Source organism: Condylura cristata, unplaced genomic scaffold (assembly GCF_000260355.1).
Source record: "Condylura cristata isolate star-nosed mole 26May11 unplaced genomic scaffold, ConCri1.0 scaffold00026, whole genome shotgun sequence".
In the NCBI taxonomy this organism is placed as follows: domain Eukaryota; kingdom Metazoa; phylum Chordata; class Mammalia; order Eulipotyphla; family Talpidae; genus Condylura; species Condylura cristata.
Window position 1 is genome coordinate 8,322,981 of NW_004567127.1, and position 5,913 is coordinate 8,328,893.

The following is a 5,913-nucleotide window of genomic DNA, read 5'->3' on the forward strand; positions in this document are numbered from 1 at the left end:
TCCCCACACCTCACCTCCCCACACCTCACCTCCCCCATACCTCACCTTCCCCACACCTCACCTCCCCACACCTCACCTCCCCACACCTCACCTTCCCCACACCTCACCTCCCCACACCTCACCTCCCCACACCTCACCTTCCCCACACCTCACCTCCCCACACCTCACCTCCCCTTATCCTATTTTCTGGGCCTATATAGAACTCTCCCTCAGGGCCTCATCCCCAGTCACCATGTCTTGAGATAACTCACCTCCAGTTTCCTTGGCTACCAAATATATTTCTGGTTTCCCCTACCTGGAAGTAAGTCCCCCTCTCCTCCCCTCTCAGGGCACCCCCACCTAATGCCCCCTTTCCAGACCAGAGCCTAACAAAGGTGGTTTACTAATCCCAGCCTCATCCCAAAGGGATCACTCTGGTCACATACAGGATGCCGTTGGCCATATACAGGATGCCCTCTGGCGTCCCTCTTCCCTGCACACCCCCTTCTGAAGCCCTGACCACCCACACTGCAGTTAAGGCAGAGGTGGTGGACTTCACACAATGGAAGCCAGCGCTTCCACAGAAGCACCCCCTCCCCGGAATGCAGCTGCCAGAGAAGCAGCCTTGGCCACCTGCCCAGGAAGCTCCCCATCCTCCCGGACCCTGCCCTGGGTCCTCCAGGAAGCAAGCGACTGACAATCCGACAGTAGCCACAGGCCACCCCACATCCCCTCCCAGCCCAGAGAATCCCATCGGAAGCAGACAGGGCTTTTTAACAGTTCGTTTGAATTTTTCATTAGCTGCTGTTTCCTGCCTCTACCCTTCACAAGGCGAAGGCTAGTGGCTGGGGAGGCCCGAGCAGCCGCGGGGGAGACCCCGCAGAAACCAGGATGCGGCTGGGCTCAAGGACCCAGCTCTGAAGTGACTGATGCAGCTGATTAGCGTGAGTCCACTCCCCTGCAGCCTACACTGTGGGCCGCCTGCTCCCTACAGGGCCTCTTGGGCACTTGCGCAGCTGGTCCAGCCGCAAGAACGTCCACTCCACCCTGCCGAGGAAAAGGTGGACGCTGATGATGAGTGTGTAGAGACTGGACGCCTTCCATGGGCCCCCCACCCCCAATGCTCTGGCCACCTTCTGGGGGTCTTTGTGACCACTTGTATCAGCTGCTGTTTGTGACGTAAGAGGAGACTGAGTGAGGAAAAGTGACTTGCTCAACAAAGGAGTGGTCAGAGTGGGGCCAGGAATGTCTTAGCATGGCGATTACTAGCTGGAATTCAGGATGGGGAGACCTAACTAGTTCCCCTTTCTTCTCTGGGGTCCCAGGTCTGAGAAACATTATTTAAATGTGCAGATGGTTGCGTGGATGGCCGGCCGTGTTGCTACTCACAGCAGCATGGATGGGAGAAGCCGGTCAGGGCTTCTTTGTTTTTTGGAGAGAAAGGGAAAGGAGAGAGGTGGTGGGAAGAGCAAACTTCTCTCAGTTCTAAATACACATGCAGATGGATGGGAGGAGCCGGGCCCATGCCCAGGGAAGTCCTCACTGCCGCCTCCAGCTGGCACCTCCACCACTAAGACCTCAGACCCTGGGGGGGAGTCGGGGGTGGGTTGAGGGGAAACCCCTGTCCCTCAGACCAGCGACCAGCAGGAAGACGGAGAGTCCCTGGAGCAGGGATAAAGACTGACTGCCTCTCCGGCTCTGAGAAGACATCTCCCCACGACCCCCCACGACCAGAATGGAGGGCCACTCCCTGCCAGCCACCTTTCAGATCTGCCTTGCACCCTGTTTTAGCTCCGAATTACCTCTGGGTAGAAGGTAGGAGCCACAGAAGAGCTGGCTATTTTTAGGCTGATGTGGTTGCTATCCGACACCTAGTGAATCCTCCATAAAGGATCGGAAATGAATGAGAGAAGGTAAGAAGATGGAGCTGAGACAGCTCTCCCACCCTGACCACACGCCCTCTTCCTCCACCGCCTCAGTCCACACTCAGGGCCTCAGGCTGCCCCTCTGGGTCCTGGCCACAGCCCCACGGCTGTGGCTCCCCTCCAATGGGCCCCAGAGACCTCTGCACCCCAGGCCTCTGTGCAGCTGTGGCCACCAGCGGGGACTTGCTCAGCCCACTGCCTGCATGTCCACAGCTCAGGAAACCCGTGTCCTCTGAGGCAGCTGCACAGGGCCAGTGAGTGGCCAGTGCCCGCTGGCAGACGAGCTCTGTGCTACCTGGGTAGTGTCTGCCACCACGCACCCTCCTCCTTCCCTCACTTTCCCAGGGCCTCCCAGACTCTCCACCGCGAGACCCCTCTGCAGCCTCCCAGTACCCTGCCTCTGCTCTTGCCCTGGACCCTTCCTCAGAATGGTCTCGGTTTCTGCCTCCTGAGGGCATGCTCACAGGAACAGCTGCCAAGACCAGAGCACCTACTCTGTGCCGTGGGCTGACTGTGTGCCTCACAGACCTCGTCTCCATGCCACTGGGAGCAGATATTTCTGTGCCCATCATAGACACATGTACTCGGGCTTAGAAACTGGGACGTGCATCACAGTAAGTCTCAGACAACTGCAGGAGCTGGAAATTGGCCCAGGCTCATGACAGGGAGGGGCATCTTACCCCAGGATGGAGGCCTGTTCCCGGCACAGCAGAGTGAACCCCAGGACCAGTGTGGAGACACAGAGGCCTAAGGCTGGTCCCACATCACCCCTGGCAGAGGGACAATAGGGGTAAGAGCATGGGGGTGCACGAGATATGAGACTGGACTAGACTAGAGCATAAGAGCAGGCCTAGGAGACAGGGTTCCAGGGTTCGGATGTCAGGTCTCCGTCAAATCTCACGGGCCTGCATGTGGGGTAGGAAGGTGAGGTGGGTCTCCCTGAAGGCACCCTGGAGCCAGGGAAGGCTCAGATTTGTGTGTTAGAGACATTCCTCAGGCTGGGTGAGGTCACAGAGTGCTTGTCTCGATTGTCCAGGGAGAAGATGATGGAGGCCTGAAGCAGGGAGAAGATGATGGAGGCCTGAAGCAGGGATGTAAGGAGCGCTCCAGTCAAGGATGGGAGAAGCCAAAAAGGTGAGGGAGGTGAGGAAGAAGCACTAAATACAGCCCACAGGCCTGGCTCCCAGCACCCCTGCCTCTGCTCCTCAGGCCCAGCCAGGGGCCTCAAAGGCACCTCATCCCACCAGAGCCCGCAAGGCCAGGCCCCCCACTCCTGTCAGGGGTGTGGCCAGTGTCCTCAGGAAAGGGTGAGTTTTCCTTCAAGCCCCGTCCTGGGAGTCTCTGTCGGGCCATCTCTGCCCCCTGAAACCCGTGAAATATTTACAGCCAGCCAAGTAGGGGAAGTGAGGGGAGCTAGAGCATGAATTATTGACAGCTTTGCTTTCATCCTGGCCCAGGCTGCTGGCCGAGCAGAGACCCAGGGGAGCCCGAGGCAATCTATGGGCATTAAGCAGAGTTCTGGAAGGAGCCAAGGGTTGAGGCTCTGGCCAGGGTGGCCAGGGGTGGCTGGAGCAGCACAGGCCCTGTCCTGACTCCCTGAGGTGACACAGTCGAGACGGGTGTGAGCGGAGCAGTTAGGAGGCAGCGAGTTCCACTGACTCGTTGGCTGCCCCTCCCCCACCACTGGCCGCCTCCAGACCCCAGGGCTGTGACCGGCCAGGGTGTGACCACATCTGCTGCAAGCCTGGCAGTGCAGAGGCCAGCTGCCCATGTGCTTCCCAGCCTGCAAGGGCCCAAACCCCAAACCCTTGGGCAGCCCCAAAACAGGCCTCTGCTGGCCCCCACACACTGCTGGGCCGAGGCACCAACAACCTGCCTTCCCCACAAGCCTCCTTCACTGCTGCTCCTCACAGGTCGCCCGCACAGCTCCCTGCCTTCAGAGAACGTGTCCCAATGAGCACTGGACTAGGAGTCAGGTGTTGTGGTCTGAGAAGTGGTTACAAAGCAGGAAGCCAGCAGCCGGCGCCCAGGCTGGGAGGCATCTCCAGAGAGCAGTGTGGGGACATTCTAGTCTTGTTCTTGTTTAGCCCAGCTGCCGCCAGGCCCCACCGGCTCAAACAATGCAAACCCAGCCCCCAGGGGCCACCGGGCCGTGTGAGCCATGTGTGAGCCATGTGACGCAGCTCCAAAACCAGAGGCTTTTTCTGTACCTACATCTGTCCTTCCCGGACACTGTTGTTAGGAGCATCAGCCACAGCCAGGCTCTCTCCCGCCCCCTCTGTGGGCACATGACAGGCCAGTCCCGAGGTGAGAGAAGAAACCAAGCTGGCGGTGGGAGGCGAGGTTCTGGAGCCCACATTGAACAGACGGCATCTGGGGTGCGGATCTCCTCCATGGCTGAGCTGGGGGCCCAGAGCCTGCCAGGAGGCTCTGGGGGCCCTGGCCACACCTGGGGAGGGTCTTGCCGGCGCCCTGCTGTGCCCACCTCCCCCAGCCATGGTCCAGCCCTTCCCGAAGGAGGGGCCAGACCGCTGGCTGAGGTGTTTCCACTTCTCACTCGCTTACCACCTCCCTCCAGTCAGCTCACAGCCCTCCATGAACTTTCAGAGGAGGGGAAGACTAGGTGCCTCACTGCTCTCTGGGTGTGGGAAGAGAGCCTGAGGGGCAGACCCTGGAGGTCCATTCTGGAGGCCCATTGTTTGCCCCTAGCATTCCATTTAAAACAGACAAAACCAAAACAAAACAAACCCTAGCAAGCTGGCCTTACAATGGAGTCTGCCCTGGGAAAGGTGCTGGGGACGGTGGGGGTCTGTGGTGGGTGTGGTGTGGTGAGTGCATCTGAGGAGGTGGGATCCTGTGTCTGAGTCATCGCGTGCTGTAAACCAACATTACCTCCATAGAAAAATAATGTTTGTTTAATGCTGCTTAAAAACCGCTGTATTTAGCAAATAAAAGTAAGCGGAGCATAGGCAAAAAGTTGTTCCGTCTGACTAAACAGCATTTCTGAGAGGGGCCACTGCCGGCCTCTGGAGGGAGACGGTCTTGGTTTGGGGGTTAACCCTAGTGGCTAACTAGCCTCCCTGGCCCTGAGCCCTGTATGGGCACCCATCACCTAGGGCTCGGTGTGTCACCCCCACTCTTCCAGGGGGCCCCTGTTCCACCATAGCTATTAACACTCCCTGGTGGAGACTCCCAGAGCACAGAGTTGTCCCCTCTTCTCTCTCCTGACTGACGCCCTCTTCCTGGGCACCTCCGTCAGAAAGGTGCACACAGAGCACATGGCCTCCACCAGCCTCTCTGACCGCCCGGCTAACTGGCTGGCCAGCTGAGCTGACCAGCTGCCTTCTTATCCCCCACAGAACAAGGCAGCCTTTCTGGAACAAGAACTGGCTGCAAACTGAAGCAGACCTGCCTCAGCCATGCAGGCTGTCTGGGGGCACAGGCCCGCCACTCTGGGTCTGATGCTCACCTGCTGACTCCTGCACTTGGAAATTCTCTGCCAGTCCCTTGAGGAGCAGAGACCTGGAAGCCCTGGCCCCGGCTTCCGGCCAGCAGCATTTCCCCAGTGAAGCCCACTCCCCGACAGCCGTCTCCTCGCCTTACTCAGCACCTCCACTCTGCTGACCATTAGGATGACCTCAGAGCTGTGTCAGAGTGAGTAATGGCCCCAGCCTGCCCTGCAGACACACTCCCTGCAGGTGGAAACACACAAGAGCAGCCATTCCCCAAGTCTCACCTACGCCCCAGCTCAGGGCCCTCCTCAGACACCCCTTGGGTGCAGCTCGGCCCGTGCAGATGGAAGGCCCTCTCCTGCCAACCTCCCTGCTACCTTGACCCCTCCCTGCTGGCCTTCTTCCCCCAGGGGAACTCCACTCATCCCTCCAGCTCCTCTCCAAGCGGGCATGACCGTGCTAAGTCAGTATTTCCTGTGCACCAATGCACAGTGATGACGCCTGGCCAGCATCAATCAATCCCCTCAACCAGTCCCCATTAAAAACACCGTAAAGTC

General features: G+C 59.0%; 1 long non-coding RNA gene across 3 annotated transcripts in view; it reads left to right on the forward strand.

The window, feature by feature from the left end:
• The first annotated feature begins 816 nt into the window (after positions 1–816).
• Positions 817–5,913, forward strand: part of LOC105854092 — a 29,279-nt gene continuing 24,182 nt past the window's right edge. Inside the window, exons 1-4 of one of the 3 annotated variants that reach the window (XR_001145815.1) lie at positions 2,309–2,694; positions 2,941–3,038; positions 5,264–5,558; positions 5,767–5,907. This is a non-coding gene — a long non-coding RNA (uncharacterized LOC105854092). Of the gene's footprint in view, positions 924–2,308; positions 2,695–2,940; positions 3,039–5,263; positions 5,559–5,766; positions 5,908–5,913 lie in introns of those variants that run through there. The other 2 variants (XR_001145814.1, XR_001145813.1) reach the window with 2 other exon arrangements.